Below are 20,430 nucleotides of genomic sequence, written 5' to 3' on the forward strand. Positions count from 1 at the left end.
ATTTAAAATAATAAAAATGAACAAATAAAAATTATTGAACAATGTCAATTTCATTATTTGAATAGGTGACTTGTTACAATGATCAAAGTATTAAAGATAGTGTAGAATAATAAACAATCGATAGGTAAATACATGACCCATCTATTAGAATAGACGATTGAAGTGAATTGCCAGTATTAAGTGAACAAATAGGAGTGATTGCATAAGTAAGAACTTAGTTAATCGAAATTCATCAACTTAGGGTTGATGATATTTAATATAAACCGATGGTATTACAGTGGTGGACGGTAGTTTGTAACGATTTATGTTAAAGTTAGGATAAGCTAAGTTAAAAGATAATAAATTAAAGATAAATTGAAAAGTAAATAGATGTGTTTTACATAGGGCCTCGAGCTAGTCTTCGCATGATCCTTTTATAGCTCGTCGAGGTAGTAAAAGTAAAACTCTCTATGAGTTTCACTATTGATCCTGAATCATTCATGTTTATGGCATGCATTCCAAATAGAGGACTCCAAATAAATTCAGAACTGATGGCTTCTTGAATCTTTTTCTCATAGTTGATCTATTTATGGAAGATTTTTGCGACTTGCTAACCAGATTCAAGATTTATTCAGGAAACCTCATGGGTTAATCCCATACTTCAAATCGATCATGGCCACTCATCTGATGGCTTACTTCCTGCATTCAACATTCGGTCTCATTCCTTGATGGTTTGGAGTGCTAGAGGAGATAAATGGTCTGGATCCATTAGATCCTAATTCTAATTGAAGCGTTGCCACAAGATTAGATCATCAAGGACATCAAGTCCTTCATTCTTTTATTGTGATTAATGTATGACCTGGGATCAAATATGGCCGTTGTCCATTTTCTTGATTTCAGTTCGAACCATAATTGAATTTGCTTGGATAAGGGTTCAATCTTTGAACATTCGAAACCTTTTTAAGCATTACAGACTCTTCGAACGTCTCTAGAAAAATCTCCCATTTTAGAAAAATTGTAAGATGTGGCCTCACCGAGCATCTCATAGCTAATTTTATAATGGGATACATTCTCGTCTTTTATAGGCATGTTGGGCATACTATCGCATTAATTAACACATTAATATGTAGCCATGTGGCATCCATCAATCCGCTCCTTTAAAGGTATGCATATGAGTCCATGCCTCCGCATTAATAACTAAATGTGTAACGTCAACTGAAGAGACCTAAGTGTGAGTAGGATTTTCACTAGCACTAACTATGCAGTGTCAACAAATGGTGGCCTTTCAATGGTCCACGTCAAATGTGTTGAAAATGGGTGTAAACAAACCAGATGAACGGTTTGGATGGCATGCAAACATCATGGTCGGCTCTATGAAGGTTTCAACAGCTGTTGTTTCCGTTCTCATTGTTTTGTATGGCGTGGCCCACTAAGTTTTGGATATGCAGACTCCTGTCTTGTTATGATATTGAGAAGTTTGTGGATGAAATGGATTCATATTTGCATCTCCATTGGCTTCGAACAAAACTTCATGTGTGTGGCACACGCATCCCATTGCATGTAACCTCAACGTATGTTCATCTGTTACGCTGGCTCGGGACAGGGAGTGAGTCTTGATATGAGGCCGGTATAAAGACACCTCATAGAAAACGGTGGGTGTTGAATACTCACTATAATAACGTTTTAGGGCCACAGGTTTTGAATCTAGTTGATATTTCAGTTTTCCCTTCGTGCAATTATTAGCAACCTTGTAAACGGGTTTTGATGAAAAATAAACATCATAGTTTATTTTACTTCTATAGTCTATCATCTCTTGTAATTTTACTTTTATAGTCTACTATTCTCATTTTATCGCATTGGTTTTTCACATACAATTTGAGTTGTCTTTTTATTAGGTTTGTTTATGTGATTATGATTACTTTACTAAATTCTACTATATGTGTTTCCACCGGTTCTAATAAAACTTATTTCCTTCAAATGAGTTGGAAAATAGATGAAGAAAGCGGATAAAACACATGTATCGTAATGTAGCCGAGAGAGTTTACTCACCGCGCCATAGGTGAGTTCCTCACTACACGATCCACCCAGGAATGTTATCGCTGATCATTTGAAATCAGAAGCCGATTGTGTCCCACCCCGCCTGTCTCCTTCAGGAAATGGGCATATCTATGTGGGGGCCACCATAATGTATCTATTTATCCACACCGTCCATCCCTTTTCTTGGATCATTTTAAGGAATGATCCCAAAAATGAGGCAAAAAGGGATGGACGGCGTGGATAAAGAGATACATCATGGTGGGCTCCTACACAAATATGCCCGTTCCCGGCCAGGGGTAGGACGCAATCTACCCGTTCTCCTCTTCATCGGGTGGGTCCCACCACGTATATTGTCCCTGGAAAATCAAGCTGGTCATCAGGCTCGCCACTTGTCAGCTAAACGAGGGCCCACCAGATCAATAGACGGTTCACAGGCAACCACCCAAAATTCCACACCCAACAAACCCAAACTAAACATTCAAATGATGGGACCCACGACACAGGTCATGACTCAAAACCCTTTTATCGACGAACATTTGTTTGCCAATGGTACCAATAACAACGTTTCATCTCACCGTCCACCGCACATCAACCAATAACATCTAAGGCTTGTAATTTGGACGGTTTTGATTCAACCATCTTGAATTAAAAAAGCCACGTGTTGTGAAAATACAAATATCAACCTAATCCCAAAGGGAAACGGATTGGCTACTCCACCTGACACCAGCCCCGTGGCTGATGGTCGGTGCTTTGTGGACCCTACCATGATGTATGTGTTTCATCCATTCCGTTCATACATTTTTAAATATCATTTTAGACTTGATCTAAAAAATTAGCGGTATATAAATCTCACGTGGTCCACACCACATGACAACAATAGCGATTGGAGATCCACCATTAAAATCCTCCTAAGGCCCACTGTACTGTTTATTTGATATCCAATCTGTTGATTAGGTCATACAGGCCCAGATGAAGGGAAAAAACAAAAATCAGCTTGATCCAAAACTTTTATAGCCCCCAAAGTGTTTTTAATGGTTCACACTCATTTAACACTCTTTCTTGTAATGTGGTCCGCTTGAGATTGGGATATATCTCATTTTTGGTCTCATATTGTAAAATGATCTGTAAAAATAGATGGACAGCATGGATGAAACACATACATCATGGTGGGGCCCACAGAGCACCGGCCACCAGCCATTGGCTGGTGTTAGGGGGAGTAGCCAATCCGTTTCCAGTGGATTTTACACGCACGTCGCGGTGGGCCACACAAGGTTTTGTGCTGCAGTGAACTCCCTGTAATAAACTCCCGTCTGTAATCCCATTCTCTCTCTCTCTGTCTCTCTCTCTCTCCCAAAGCCTCGATTTCGCGCCTCAGATGAAGTATGTATTTGCTTCCTCCACTCATGTAATTATCAAGGAATTTAAATTTTCACCCACCCTTTTTGATTTGCCTACACTTCTACACCGCTCCAATTCCTGAAATGGTTAATTAGTGTCCGCAAATCACTGATAGTGGATGTAAAATGTAAAGATCGTCTCCCTATTATCATTTTTATTTTTGCTAGTTTCGGTTTTTTTTTTTTTTTTTTTTAATTTTGTTTTCTGGATGTCTCAGGGTTCGTTTGGTTCCACCAAATATCATGATTAATCATTCTAATTTTGTGCAAAATATCATGTAATTTCTTGATATTTTGCGCAACTTTTTATAATATATTGCAGGGAACATTGGTATTTATGATTTTTTTTTAATGGTTGGAGATTATTGGATTCTTTAGGATCCCTTTCCGCCTTGACGCGAGAGCATTGGTATACTCGGGTTTTAGTTCTTGACTATTGGGGGCCCATAGTTTGGTAATCCAGAACGTTGGTCTGTAATTTCATTCAGTTGATGGACCACTCCCCGTTTGGATGTTAAGTTGCTTAAGATAAGCTACTTATTCCACAAGTAGTTTATCTTAGTTTCTACTTATTAAGAAGATAAGTATGTTTGGCAAACAACATACTTATCAGCTTCTCCTCTCTTTCGTCTCTTGTGATGCCTCTCTTCAGCGACTTATGAAAAGTAGAAAAGCTAAAAAAATTAACTGAATTGATTATGTACTTTTAAGTAAAAAAGTTACTTATAACTAATCATAAATCAAACTTACTTATCTGAAATAAGTCACTTATCTACTACTGTAAGTAGAAAAAGTAACTTATTTGGTGGTATCCAAACCGGCCCTAAAAGTATCCTCGACAAGACAAGCCTAACCTTTTGGTTTGTGGCCTACAAATAGACAACTAATAGGAGAAATATAGGAACGGCCCACATTCTACTGAAAACAATTCCAAGATATGCGGCGAGGATATCACGTTCTAGGATATCTTTTGGAGTAAAGATGGACTATGGCATGTGGGGAGCTTAAAGATGGATGGTGGCAACACATGTAATGGGTGCATGTGCACGTTGACACATGTGGTAGCATATGCGGGTGTTGAAATTCTGAACCATCAACAAACCCGGATCAACCTTAGGTATTAGAAATTCGGATATAATACTACCGTTAATCTGTGCACTTTGTGGAAGCATGTACAACGAAGATAAAACATAATAGCCAAACAATAAAGCAAGTAACTACAAAACACAGGATATTTAGCATGTAAAACCCTTGCGGGAAAAACTTACTGCGCAAAACGACAAAAATCCACTATAATCAAACCCTCAGGGATTACACCACTCACCTTCTTCGATTACAGATGAAATTTAGATCTCTCCTTGCGATGCACACAAAGGAAAACCCTAGTCCCTTGAGAAAATCCATTCCCAAGCCCTTTCAAGTGTTTAGTATCTTCTCACCTTGCAAACCCTTGCACTTAAAGAGAACACTCGTTAAATTACAAGCCCTAATCGTGATAGGACTTAAATACTCCAATTTGTGCAAATTTGCGTAACATGTTCAATCGGACTAGATATAACCTTCGGTCGAACTGAACCAGCCCGACTGCACTTTTCGGTTGAACCGAAAATGTGCAAATCTTCACAACGTGCAAATTGAGAGACCACCCAATTTTCGGTTGAACCGAAAAAGACCTCCGTCGAACCGAGATAGGGCTTCTCTACATAACAGATTGGCAGAATCCAAGGCATCCCGCACAATAGTAGGGCACTTGAAGATTGATGTTGGCGGGTGCTTGCACATTGATGATGGCACATGTAATGCATGCTTACGGAACATTGTGTTCCCACATGCACCAAACTAGGGATGATCTTCTCCACCTTTATTCCACCTTTTTAATTGACATACTGCCCTTGTTAACAATCAGTTTTGGGGACATTGTCTTTATTTTTCTCGGTTCCCAACTTCCCATGCATAAACATGTTAGACAAACCATGGGCAGCCTATCTGCCCTAGATAGCCTGTGATGGACACAACTATGCATGCATCCATTATCCATATGAATCCCGAGTATGTCGTGCATAGCCTTGGCAGAGGATCTTGTAATGCTTCTTTGCACACATACCTGCATCTCATTAAATTGCAACATAAGTCTGCTACACTGCAAGGGACCATGAGAGTAGCAACTCGCTTTCAATGATTCATCTCAGTCATGGACTCTCCTGTGGATGGATCATATACCAAAGTCGCCGAGCTGACGATCTTAAGCATTAACCATTTGAATTTTCTTGTTGAACTTGGACGGTTGACCAATTTTTACCCTTTCAACTATCCGTTGATGGCCACCACTTGAACTGTGAGGAACATACAATTGGTATGGTTTTCGGGCTACGTTTTGTTCACAAATGGGATGTGTGATTCTATGGTTTCAGTTGACTTACTTGGGTGACATTTCTATGGTGTATGTGTTTTTGCATGGTTTCTTTGTGGCTTTAGGAACTAAGCTCTTTGGTTCTTTCCACGATAATCACTTACTAATAATAATCATCATCATAACCTCATCTTAGCTATGTGGGGTTGGTTTCATCAATCCTATTTCGCCAATCAATCCTATGTCCCCATCCTCGGTAAGTGAACAAGCCTTTAGAGTCGAAAACTGCTTTAATCTGCTCTTCAGTTGTCACTTCAATTATTTAAGCATATCAAGTGTCCTACCGCATTTATAGGACTCAAGTTTAGAGGACCAAAAAAGAATAGTCACCATGACAATAGTGTTTATTTAGTAAGAAGAGTTTCAAATTTATGGGACCAAACATGAGTGGTTACTTCTGTTGGTTATTGTTATTAGTGACTGTTCATGCTAATGTAGTGGTTTGGGAGTCACTATGGCCTATGGTAAATAAAGTTCACTCATTTGTTCCATTTTGATAGGTTTTGTCATGGGATTCAGCAAGATTGAAGTGAACTTGAGGAGGTTGCTCAATGCTGCTCCTCAGCAAAAAAATCAGGTGAGCTTGTGTTTTATGCTCATTTTTCCTTGAAACATGGGTGGGATAAGATAGTGGAAAGCTCCCATTTTTATCTCAACTATGGTTAGATGCTAGTGTATCATATCGACCTTTGGAAATGCTAACACCAAAATTTACCCTTAGTCAGGAATAATAGTTGGTAATCTCGAATCTCACATGTAGACTTTTTGTGGTTTCACGGCTTATGGGACTTGTCAGTCTGTGATTGAAGAATTTTAGCATGCAATGGTTATGTCATACTGGATGAGTTTTATATCCTAATCTATGTAATTGAACCATGCAGTATGTTGCTACGTCGCGTGAACAGCTAGAACAGCTGGTGGCAGATAAATAACTAGAGCGCCTACCAAGGTCTGCATAATCCTTTTGCATTCTTGTAATTTTCTTCCTTCTTCCGTGGAGCAATGCACATGCATGTTTCTTTCCTCAACGGTTGTGTGGACCATGCAAAGCAATTATGTACTGACGTGATCGTCTTTGCCTTTCTCCCAACAATGTAAGATTCGCTTTTAAATGGTAGATTGGCAAGAGTTTTATGATCAGCTGCCACTGGACAGTGAACAACCTCTTTTACTCGGGTTCTTGGCATTTGCCATAACAAAGGCTCACATTAGCACCACTCTCATTGCAACATAGTCCTACTGAATGTTGACTCCCATCCCAACTATAAGACACACGCCCTAGAGGACAACATGTGTGAGTAGAGGAATGGAGGGCTGTAAACTGCTAAGAATGAAGCATCCACACACATTGTAGGGTTGTGTTCAATATCTGCCAAGTAATAAAAAGTACCATCACAATGCTTTGTTTTAATTAAGTAGTCAGATTCCCCTTGCCATGTACTTGTTTTGAGTCAATACACATGCATCTTCAATTAGTTTGTTAGTTTTCTCATGCTCTCTTGACGGGTTTTTTGAGTTGCTTTGAGAAAATCTCTTTTGACTGTCTGTGATTTTTATCTACCTCATATATGTAATTTTGGCATTATATATTCATAAATCTTGAGAGAGTTTTTTTTAATGGTTCTTAAGCACTATTATGTGATGATACCTATCCGCAAATGACTATTTGTTATCAAGTGAATATACTTTCACCCATAAAAAAGTCCTCTAATGTTTACTTCAAGATATGCGTTTGGTAGGTCCTAGTGTCCTTGAGAATCTAATAACTTGAAAAGAATATGGGAGGATATTCCTTTCACGGGAATGTTGGAGCTTGTCCTTGGATTGAGATGTGCATCCCAAATGTCTTTGAGGTACGGAGATGTGCCTGAGAATTGTTCCATCTCCAATCGCCACGAGGAATCTTGAGTTGTGTCTTGTAGATGAGTCATTTTTTTATATATTGTAATTGGTAATATTAGGTCCAATGGGTGTACCAATAGAACTTAGTAGTTCCTGATGGTTGAAGAACTAAAAATGTCAACCAGCACAGCATTTTCAAGTGATCTTGTTATCCTTGTAGGATATGTTACCCAAACTTGTGTCTTACTGGGCTTTGTTACCCAAGGATGGCAAGTTAGTGTCATGGGTATGGTCCTACACTTAAAATTTAGTTTTAGGTTGAAAAAATGCTCTACTTTTATATGACTGGGTTATATAACTTGGAGGGAAATTGCCCTTGATTGCTAGATGCGAATAGTGATTTGAACACAGTTACAGGGGATGTACAGGGGATGTGATTTACCATTTCTTGAAAATCCAGGATAAGGATATGGGTATTCCATCTGTAACAGGATAGACCCATCCTATAAATTTTAGGCCCTGTCCCTGTTGGGTAGACCCCTAAAATGAGTTCATCTCATTCTAGTTAACATTAATAATGTATTAAAGATCAAGATCTCTAATACGTAATTTCTGTTGACTAAAATGAGAGCCACTCATTTTTAGGCATCTACCAAACAGTTAGTTTTTCTAAACAGTGTAGTGATTTGTGCCTTTCCATGCTAAATTTAATGAAATTGTTAGCGCTCACATTTTTTACAGTACACACAAATATATTGACAGAAAAAAGCAACACAATTGTTAGAATATCAGAAATAAAGAATCCACATATGATGGGATTCAATTAAAAGCATTTCTCACAAGTATCCTAGAGTATCCGGTACCATTATTGGAATCATGTTGGGTCTGACATGAGATGCTGAGCATACACGTGTTTGAGTAATTGCAAACAATTGATTTCTGTAATTCCTTGCCCACTTTTTACCATAATGACATTTCAGTTCGATATCTATATCCTAGGATTTGGAGGTTTAGCTGCTTGAGGGGGGAGGTAGCTCAGTCACTTACTGGTTTAAATATCTACGCTAGGTAGTGTGTAGCTTATGCTACTGTAGCTAAGCCTTAACGCTATGTAGCTCATAAAAATAGCTCAAGTCACGTGTAGCCTATGCTACTTGATAATTTGCATAGGCTAGACGCTATATAGACTACGCTACACGCCGCGTAGCTCTCGTTACAAGTTATTTTTCACTACAACATTATAATCAAATAATGTTTGAATAATTTATTACATTTTTTCCCCCCTATTTTCAATAAAAATCAGTTAATCTTTCCAATATTTTAGTAAAAATAACGCAAGTGACAGTATAAATCAGTTTCATTGCTCTTTCTTTACCTTTATACTTAATCATTACCCTTTCCTATTACATTGGGTTGCATTTGATTGCACCAAGTATCATGAAATTTGGTTAAATTTCATTAGTTATGAGTCTAATTTAGTGCAAATTATCATGAAATTGGTGCAACCAAGCACACCCTTCATTAAAAATCTAGAGGTAGTGTATAGCTTATGCTACCTGCCATGTAGCTTATGCCTCACGCTTAAGAGGGGTGAACGCTATGCTACACGCTATTTGCTATTTAAAACAATGGCTGGAGGTATTAAGAAAAGATTTGACGACTCATGGTTTAACTGATGATATGGTCCTTAATAGAGTGGAATGATGGGAGGTGATTTGGATAGCCATCCCCAACTAATGGTGATTAAGGATTAGATGATGACTATGATGATGATGAGTGGCTATTTGGTTGGGCCAATTTTTGGTTGCCCCATGAATCTCATATTCGTAAAAGATCTCCAATCCTGTTGTGGAACTAAAGGAAAATTTCATATTATTTCTCTTCCCAAGGGTTTTATGCCGTTTTATTTATTTATTTATTATTATTATTTGGAGGAAGAAGATTTAATGGAGGCGTATCTCGTGGGACTGCGGCAAGCGGTAAATCAAATGCTTCCACTCCATCCATGGGAACTGAACTTTAAAGCCTCCCAGGTGTATTTCCCAAAAGCACCGTTCTGGATACGGTTATACGATCTCCCTTAGGAATTTTGGGAGTATAAAAAATTGAACCGCATCTAGTTGGCTTTTGGTTGGGTCCATCACATGGACCTGGTTAAAGTTAGGACAGATCTGATTAAGTTCGGGTTGGGTCCAATTGGTTTTAATAGTAGAATTATATATGTTTAATATGTATTGATTATTCTAGCAAAAGAAATGAGTTCTCCTAAGCCTCACGAATGTAAAGAGAGTCCGTTTACACACCATCAACATTTAAAGTGGTGGTTGCGTGTGTGATCTAATCCATCCATCGGGTGGGCCAAATGGCAAACTCAACTTGAACCTAGATCCACAGACCCAATGGGTACCCGAACCTGATCAGATTTGAGTCTGGGGTCTTCAAGAACTAGACCCAGACCCAGAAGACCCAAACCCGGTTAGCCTGTACGGGGACCATAGGACCCGAACCTACCTGACCCATTGACAGCCCTAGGTTAAGGGAGTTGATATCCAAATGCCTAAAGGCCAATTCTGGCAACACTTTGTTTATGAATTGCTTTCACAAGTTTGCTTCAGCTGTGGGAGGATCAGTCACTCCTGACTGGCCTGCCTGAAAGATATTGCTGAAACCAAACCTTGAGAAGCCATTCCCTCCTCCCAATTGGATCATCTTGCAAAACTGCAAATCCACAATTCTTTTGAAGAAAAACCGTAGGGTGACAAGATCAGGCCTTGGTTTGGAGTCTAGTCCTCACTTATCCTATGTATTCTACATCCGCACCTGTTCCTTAAAAACCATGAGGAATTGTAAGGTGCTGGACAGAGTGATTGCGTTCTCATTGCTGATGCTCATGATTCTGTACAAGCGGGTGCATGGTCTGGCAACCAAAACTGTTGATCTCGTGGGCCCCACCTTGGATGGGGTGTGCCGTGTGCCCCAACAATCTCTTGATTGGAAGATCCCAACCTTTAGATATTTGGCCTTTTCTTCACTGAGCATAGACCATTTTTTCCTCTTAAATATTTATTTATTGTCTATAAATAAAAGTTTTGGGATATCCCAATCCGGGATATCCTGGGCATCCCATCAACAGTGGGGCCCATCAGATCACCAAAGAATGGCCCCATGTGTAAGGAATCGTGTGCTGCTGATGAGTCAGGATATTAATGGTCGTTTAGATGCCTGTAAGTTTGTAAGTAGAAAGTGACTTAATGGGTAAGTCACTTATGGTTGGTGTTTGGGGAGGAAATTCACCTGTAAGTCACTTAACAACTTAGAGGCAAAACTGCCAAAGCAACTTCATGGGGCTGGGGGTGAGAAGGTCCTTCCCAATATGTGACTTACAGCTGAAAGTCACAACTTAAAACTTATAGGCATCCAAATGACTTATGATTCCTCAACACCATCTAATGAACTTGAAGAAAGATTGCTGTCTTAGATTCTTATCATTTGTCTTCTCATTCAACAGAAAGCTTCAAGAGGATTTGATAGATGAAATGGTTAGGTTAGCAAAGCATCTGAAGGAGAGTAGCCTCATGATGCATCAATCCTTGCAAGACACTGAGAAGGTAAGCGTTGTAATTTGCTAAAAAATCTTGCCTCATTTCATAAAATCATAAACAGCTGAGATGCCCATGATAAGGGGATGTTTGGGGTGCTTATTTCCACTCTCTGGATACTGTTTTGATTGATTTCTCATTTTTTTCCAACTGCTTTCAATCTCTCACAAGATTTGGAAAGTAAAGCAAAAGCTAGGAATTGTTTCTGTAATAATGGGCATTGGATACATGAGTCACACCCGTCAAGGTTAGGGCTACAACTTTGGTTCAGGTTGAACCCACCTAATTTCTGGAAAACGCCAACTCGATTTGGGATTGGATTGGGTTTGGGTTGAGCAAATTCAGCTGGGTAAAGTCGGGTTGGGAATAATCACATGTATTTGGGTCTGGTCGGTCCAGTCGGGTAAAGTATAGAGGAGTTTTGGGTTGGGTTGGGTCAGGCTGCTGGTTGGGTCGGGTTTGGGTTGACCCTGACCCAATATACCTGAGTTGCACCCCTAATCAAGGTTTCAAAACACCAAGTTGGCTCAAAACTGATGAGGGTCTGAATCTGAGTTGATTCAGAACTCTAGCAAATTCTCTATCTGGTCTTTTCAAATTTAAAGCTGGTGTCACAATTTTTTGTTTGAGTACTAGATTTGAGCTTCTTGAATACTTGATCGGGTTTTTCTATTAGTTGGTCAAGATTTCTTGGGTTTTAGAAGAACTGAGTTTCTTACACGACCCAATTCACTTTTACTGGTGATTTTTTTTTTAAAAAAAATAAATTTCTTTATTGAGTTTTAAAATGTTAATACAGTCAGGGTTTTAGATGCATAGATGCTTTGGATTTTGAAGCCAATTGGATTGCTCGAGAGTTTGTAGTTGTATGGAGGAAGCCTATAATCCGCAAAATGCAATTTGTGCCAGATGGTTCAATGATCCATACTGTTTATATGATTGAACCCATTCTAGATAGTGGGTGAACCAAACATCTCCCACATGGGAAAATCTTCAGTATGTGTCCCTCAAATAAATAGTTTAGAAAGAATACACAGCAACGGTCCACATTCAACCAAAACAAGGCCAGAGCCATGGCTTGGATCCTTGAACCATAGACCTCATTGTAAAAACTGAAAACCCAAGCATTCTATAGAAACTTTCATGCCAAGCATTGTGTGGCGCTTTCTACCATTAAATCAATGTATATTTTGAATTGCTTATTGATTCTTGCTCGGGGAAAATTTAAGTTGTGTTTTGTTTCATCAGATAGTCGATTCTACAGAGAGAGCAGTGGAACATAGCCTGGCAAGCACGGGTCATGCCATTGCAAGGGCCATAGAGATCTATTCCGAGAGTTTCAAGATCACATGCTTCACGTGCCGCATAATCTTTCTCACGATGTGCATCTTTTTCACAGTTGTGCTGCTCATTCGTGTGACTTGAATCCCCGTTGATGCTTTGGAGGTAAAAAGCCCGTTCCCACTTTCCTTTTTTATCCCAAGCTTTGCAAAATACGATTATGAGTCTGGGATGTGCCTAGTGAGGGTGCAACTCAGGTGGGTCAGGTTGGGTTGAGGGTCAACTGAGCCTGACCCACCTCAAGAGCACCCAACCAACAACCCAACCCAACCCGAATTCCAACTTGCGCTGCCCAACCCGACCTGACCTGACCCAAATACATGTAATTTTCCCAACCTGATCTCAAATTGGGTTGGTGTTTTCCAACTATAACCTGACCTGAGGACTGTGACAACCCGACCCAACCCAGGCTGAACACAGGTTGGTCAATTGGGTTTGGGCTCATGTTTCAGTTCTCTATGGGCCCCACCTTGGGGGATGGCCAAAAGAGATATTTGGCCTTCAGGATTATTGCTAACCATCTGTCTGTTGGACACTCATCAAACATTTATGATATGCCAATCCAGGATTTATTCTTTTTGGGGGCATACCCTATCCATGGTCTGGTCTAATCAGATCAATGGTCTGGATCACCAAACCGAGGGGTCCTGCATGTACAGATTGGTACATCAGCATCAGGAACCTATAATTTCTCATATGTGATCGTGATAGCAGCATCGAGTCCAGCAAAAGGGTTTTAGTGATCGGGAATGACATCTTCTTAGTGTTCTGTTCCTTTATGGGACGTGCAGCGATCAGTTCAAAGACAATGGTCAGGTAATTTGAGCCCGGCCCAGTGCTGCAAGTCCAAAAGAAGGCATGATGATGGTGACAACGACGCTGGCAGTGGCGATGATCTGCATTAGTGGCAATCTTTGGAATCAGCTTGTCTATGCAATGCAGAACTTACAACCTTTGTGGCACTTTCTTCGATCGGTATTAGATTGTTCTACTGTGTGAAATGGACTCAGCCATTGTTCAGAAGATCCTGTGAGAACGCGAAGGCGATGTGGTGCATGTGTGTGGCTTTTGGGCCACTTGTGGGTGGTGAGAGAAAAACCAATGTCTGCTCATCAGGTGGACCAAGTGTATTAATTAGGATTTGAGCCATCCATTTTTCTCACACAAGTATGGCCAACCTGATTTTTTGGCGAGCCCGTCGAGGTAATGCTTATGGATGTATCAGAACCTGCACAGGTATTCCTTCCTGAGCCTATGCACCTCACTTTTGGCCTGAAAAATAAATGGGCCGAGCTTGGGTTTACCTGCAGCCTTGCCCCATTGTTGCTCCCCAATGATAGTCTGCATTCTTTCCTGCCAACATGCCATTTTTGTAGAACATGGATCCATGAAAATGGCAGGCCGCATGACAAAGATCCCCCACGAAGAACATCGGAATGGCTTGCTCACTGTGGAAGCTACAATGCTGAAATTAATGGACAATAAATGGTTTGAGTCAATGAACAGGCATATGCTGCATAATGACTAGCTCAGATGGTTTGTATGATATGGCCCATCTTTCGCATGGCCTGTATGATTACCATGTTCATGTCCTTAAAATGATACATGGAGATGTTGGAAATGGAATATGGTAAGAGCTCTTCACCATACAAAACAACAGATGTGCATTGGGCCCACCGATCAAGCAGGCCTTGCTGTGAGTGGCATACAGTTGCGAAACCCAACCTAACCATTCGATTGGTATAGTGCCGTCGATGAGTGCCGATGGGCCATACTAGATTTTAATGGGTTGGGACCCAACCGTTTAGAAACTGGGTCAGGTTTGAGCCCACCATTTTGGACCCAGTGAAAGAAAATGGCTATAGTCGTAAGGGGATTGGTTGTCTTTGGACCCTGTTAAAATTGGGTCAGGGGTCGGATTGGGTCAGGTCAAGTTGATTTTAATAGTAATTATAAATACAAATATATATTAACTATTCCAGCAATGGTAAAATCCAAGAGACGCTTCATCATCGTCGGAATTTTACTGGGGAAACAGCAGGAAAACTATGGCTAGGATTGCCTAATGGGAGTACTTTTTTCACAGGTGGTCCATCCACACTCAAGCCCACTAGAGAGATGGTGCCGATCGGTACGTCCGCCGATCGCATGTGAGCTGGAATACATCACTTCCCTTCATCACGTGATCACTCAATTGAAATGATTTCACTTGTGTTTGGCCTGACATGAAGCGAATGTTGGAAAAGCTTGTCTTATTTTTATTAAAAAGGATGAAGATTTTTATTTCATGTTTTGGCATTTTTAGGCCTCCCAAGTCCTCGTTGAATGAGTTATTCTAGCCAGGACTGGGCATGGGGCCCACTGTCCTGAGTGTCTTAATGAGGTTTTTGGATGTTTTTCCATTATTTTCTTGGGTGGTGCCTACCATGTCGTGTATATGTCATCAAATCCGTGCATTATGTGGGCCATGATAATGGGATGCGCCCAAAATCAGGCACCTACAACCATTGAGTGGGTCACCCCTATAAAGACGATTGACAATCATGCAAAGCTCCAAATTCACATGGTGGCCCACATGCTGCATGGTTCGGTCGGTCTGATTTTTTGGGCGACCAACTTCTATGGTGGGGCTCCTGTACTTCATGGTTTGGACGCTATAGCATACCCAGGTGGGCCCTGCACCGGGTCCTTTGGGAGCGGATTCGGTGACGCCTGGTAACGGCTTAGTAGGTGAGGTCCTGACCGTGGGGCCCACCTTGATGTATGTGTTGTATATCCATGCTGTCCATCAGTTTTTCCAGCTTATTTTAGGGTATGGTCCAGAAAATGAAGCAGATCCAAGTCTCAAGTCGACCACACCCAAGGAAAATCCGTGGTCATTGAATGTCCACCATTAAAAATTTCCTACGGCTCATCGTAATGTTTATTTGCCATCCAATCTGTTGATAATGTCACACAGACCAGGATGAATGGAAAATTCAAATATCAGCTTGATTGAAAAACTTTAGTGGACCCCAAGGAGTTTTTAATGGTGGGCATTCAATTCCTACTGTATGGTCCACTTGAGATTTGGGTCTGCTTCATTTTTGGGACCATGCCCTAAACTGATGGAAGGCATGGATATACAACACATACATCAAAGTGGGCCCCACAATCACGACCTCATCAAGGTGGGCCCAGACCTTATCTAATCCGTTCTCCTTTGGTGTAATTGATTCTTCAATGAGCGGTAGAGGAACATTCCTCTCGGAATTTTCTTCATTGCTAGGCTTGTAATATCATTGGCTCAAGTTTCTTCAAATCTCACTTATCTTTATTTGAAAAATCGAGACATCTACGTGTATCATACGTTATTCTCTATTTTCTATCCATAATGATAACGAAAACTGACTTGGAGAAATGGGAATTTGAAAACCTTGAGACTCGCGATTCCGGATTAGAGAAATGCTAGGACATGTTTGGAAGTACCCAAAACGCGATTGTTGCCCATGTGTAAAATCGGCGAAAATGGTCGCACCCGATGCATTAGGACCTTTTAATTCTAGCAATGACAATAAAAATAAAATTGCAGATGCTTGACAGAGAAAGAAAAAGTGTTAAAATCTTCAGTGGTTCAAGGGGTAGGTTGCTGTGTTCCATCAGTCGTAGGTGGATGCGTGGTTAGGTACTCCATTTTCCCATTAAAATTTAAAACCAAACTTAAATCTATGTTAGAGAAATAGTTGTGGGTACACTAATAAAAGATGCATGCATTTCCGAGAACCGAGAAGAGAAGAGTTGTGGTGGTTTCGTCGATTCCATGGGTGAATAGGAAGTTGGATCTTTATGAAATCGACCCTTTATCCGCTAAGGAGAAGTTTGGTTTCAAACTCTGATTCGAATAGGAATATTCTATTATGATATATGGAGCCTAATCATGAGATGTAATGTCCACCTGGCCAACGCTATTTTGGGTTGCAATTTCACATGGTGTTTTTAGGTAAACTCTACTTGATTTTGTGGTAATATATATTTGAGAGAGAGAGAGAGAGAGAGAGAGAGAGAGAGTTGTATTTAGAGGTGGGCATTGAGTTGAATCGGACCGAGTTAGGTCTAACCCGCCACGATCCGACTCGGTATCGAGTCTAGCATGCCTGACTCAATCCGAGTCCAGGTCTAGGTTGGGTTGATCTGAATCGAGTCCGACCCAGTTAGAAATACCAAGTTGGATCGAGTTGGCATTGATTCAGATCGGGTCATCAGGCTGGACGGAGGGGATAAAATGGATAGACGGAGGGGATAAAATACATAAATCATGGTGGACCTCATAGAGTTTACTCAGTCCACAACCTATTTCCTTCCATCTTCATCCTCTTAACAAAAAAAAAAAAAAACTAGACACGCACTTGATGGGCCATTGGTTGACGCCTGCCGGAGAGAGAGAGAGAGAGAGAGAGAGAGAGAGAGAGAGAGAGAGAGAGGCCATAGGGTTGCGCTAATGGGTGCCGGATGGGAATGAGTTTTGTTTTTTAGATCGGGGCGTGCGGTGGGGTAGGGTAGAGTGGATTAGAAATTAGGGTTATACATACAGACACATATCCCCCACCCCCCCCCCCCCCCACACACACACACACACCATACCTGAGTTGAGTCGGGTTTTGGATTGGGTCGAGTCTAACGGATCGAGTTTCAGGTTGAGTCGGGTCGAGTTACTGGGTAACTCGAACTCGACTTGATTTGAGTTCAAATTGGGCGGAGCCTACTCGGTTCGGATTGACTCACCCATTCGGTTCGGGTCGAGTCAGGTCCGAAAGAGTTGGATGAGTCAAGTTAGTTGGATCTAGTCTATTCGTGCCCAGCTCTAGTTGTATTGATAGCTATTTATTTATTTATTTCTTCTTTGAGCATAATGGATTAGTGTGAATTTGCGAACATATTAAGAGAGAATCATGTAAATATTTGTGTTGTGGTTTACAAATTTTTTTTCTCTTTTTATTGATATTTTCTATGTGTGGTTGAGAAGGATCCCTTCTCCCACCATATGGCACGCTAACCGCCTTATATGATCCACATCTCTGAGTGAGATATTGATGGTAAGGTTTCTAGCATTTGAAATCAGAGCCTACATTACTTCATTGAAAATGACAACCTCAGCCAGAATGAAAGCAGCTAAAAATTAAAAAGGACTACCTAGACATAGGTTCGAGTGAGTCCCTCTCTGGAATGGACCACTCCAGACATATGGTGTGGAGTGTGGTGGTGTGTTATGATTCTTTAAGAGCCTAGCTTGATGTATTTCATTAGTGTATTTTTGGCCTATTTGTTGGGTCTCTCACAAAAGAGGAAACAAACAAATGATAATGAGGTGTGAGGAGAATGCTTCTTTTGATGGAGATGCATTTTGTTTGCACATCCAACTAATAATTGGGGTGAAAATGGAGTGGGCCCCCTTCAAATCATTCAGCAGCGTCGAAAGTGAAGACCATGTTACCTCAGACTACCAGTTTTATGTATTTCTACCCTAATTTGATGGGCCTCCTTATTCAGCTAAAGACAATCAAGCAGTTGAGAAAAATAATTCTTGATTTGGAATTTATACTTCTTTATATAATTTTTAAAAATTGTAAAATAGAACTTGCTTAGGTTGGTATTCAGAAAAACTTTGATACTCTGGCAAGCATTGCGACAAATATCACCAAGATTTGGAAAAATCTCATGATATTTTCATGGAAAATTCATCAAACAATATAATCTCAAAAATATTGTGAGATTTCAAGTTTTTGAATTTTTCTTAATTTTATTGTGATATTAATGAAATAAATATTTAAAAGTTTAAATTAATTCATTTTTACCCAATCAAATAAGAAAATATCATTTAAAAATTCAACAGAAGAAAATGCTCCAGGCTCAATTTTATTATTATTTGGAAAGTTATCAACATGTATCCTTCAACAACAGGATGGGAAGTTTGATCAACCATAGCTTATTACAAACTTTTAATATTTCATTTTCAGTAAGATTTTCCAACAACATCGTGAGAACACTTAGAAATTACTCAGAACTCCATACATAGCATGTAAGCAATTCAAATTTAACTGTCCAAATTAATTATGGACTCCGATTTCATCACGAACAAAAAATTCATTTATTTGATTTTCTGACTATGTTTAGATGGACATTTATTGAACACCTAAAAACAATGAGAAGTATCCAATGGTCCCATTCAATAAACAAGTGTCTAAGAATCAGTGTACAACTTCTAGGTTTCTGTGTATCAAGCTTCATACTCTAGAAGAGTATTAAATAAATCCAAAGTTCCCGGATGGAAATCAATTTCGAGCCCCATACCAAGATAAAAAAGACAAGCATGCTTGCCATTTTCTCATTTATCACAAAATAACTAATACCACACTGCCAATGAACATACTTAGATAAGATGGACCCATCTGAGGAACATTTAGGATCTTGTTTAAAAGGTTTACTAATTCAATGGGTTCCTATACATGAGAGTTATATACTCTTGCCAGGTTATGGTCTTTAGCTGTACACATCCACATGCAAATATAAAACACGCGTGAGATATGAGCTTTCCATAAAGTTGAAAATAATGCTTATATGATCTTCTGCTTAAAAAATCAGAACATTTCACACTTAAGGTGGGCCACAATGTATAAAATTAATTAATGGTCAATCTTTTTCATAGCCATTTATTTATTTTGATATCCTATGGTCCACATGAGGTGCAAAGCGGCCTGATTTTTATTCTAGAAGATCTAAAAAACATAGCTCAGATGGAAAGCTCCGACATGTCACATTGCGGCGAATGTGCTAGCTTGTGCATGCTGGTGGAATTAATAAATCTCTCTTACTCATGTGTGCCATACATGCTATTTTTGGATCAAGGAATGAATCTCTTTATCCTCTGTTGATTTTTCCTCATTTTCTTCCTCATGTTCTTCTAAATCATCGGCTAATTGAGAAACCTTTTTGACGAAAGGGATGGACGTGATAAGGTCGGGCACTGTCTTTGTCAATGATAACTAGTCTGAATCCACAGAGTTTCTCTGGACTCCTCATAGAGATTCCTCAAATCTACGAGGGAAAAAAAAATAAATTCTAATAAAAAAAATTAACCTAATTGATGATAAAAATGAATTTACGATACTTCAAATGGTAATACCAAACTTAGGAAGAGTTTTCAAAATCAAACTCCAACTCAAACTCTCTAAATCGTGACTTACTATAAATAATAAACTTACTATTTATAGACGATCATGATTTCCACTAGACTTTACGGTTTTCGGCCAAAAATAGTAAGTGTCCAATTTGGCCCAACCATGTTATTTCCCTAATTTTTCTAAGCCCTTTTCATGTCGAGCACAACTCCTAAAACTCAATGGATCAAAAGTTATGATCGACCTAAAACTTACTATAAATATAAAAATGGAAATAAAATGGATTTTCGACCGTCAATTTGATGGAATCTCGTAAATTCAGCATGAGCAATTCGGCATAGCAGGGTTGGTTAGCTAAAGTAGCTTCTCCTACCCAAAATCATATATGCATGGTACGTTGAATAACTCATTCCGATTTGCAAGATATGCCTATTTTAAGGTTCTGATGGTTCGGATCACTTTCGCCTCCGATCAGGTCTCCTCTAGTCCATCTTGGCCATGAAATTGTCCAAGACCCTCTCTACATCACTTTTTTATCGCTTTCTTCCACTTCAATAGATTTATTTTGATTTGTGTTATCATTTCAATTAGTCATAAGTACATTGGATAGAAATTTCTTCTATTGTTAATTTCTTCCTCCCGCTCTTGTAAATCGTCGGCCAATTAAGGAA

General features: G+C 39.7%; 1 long non-coding RNA gene across 2 annotated transcripts; it reads left to right on the forward strand.

Annotated features, from left to right (window-relative positions):
• The first annotated feature begins 3,356 nt into the window (after positions 1-3,356).
• LOC131217243 (uncharacterized) lies at positions 3,357-13,628 on the forward strand. Of its 2 annotated transcripts, none has more exons than XR_009157237.1 (6): positions 3,357-3,396; positions 6,324-6,400; positions 6,705-6,772; positions 11,174-11,273; positions 12,513-12,710; positions 13,172-13,628. It is a non-coding gene; the product is annotated as an uncharacterized LOC131217243 (long non-coding RNA). The 2 variants fall into 2 exon arrangements; XR_009157236.1 differs by having other exon boundaries at positions 3,378-3,421.
• Positions 13,629-20,430: the final 6,802 nt, after the last annotated feature.

The sequence above is a fragment of the Magnolia sinica genome, chromosome 10, assembly GCF_029962835.1.
Source record: "Magnolia sinica isolate HGM2019 chromosome 10, MsV1, whole genome shotgun sequence".
Classification (NCBI taxonomy): domain Eukaryota; kingdom Viridiplantae; phylum Streptophyta; class Magnoliopsida; order Magnoliales; family Magnoliaceae; genus Magnolia; species Magnolia sinica.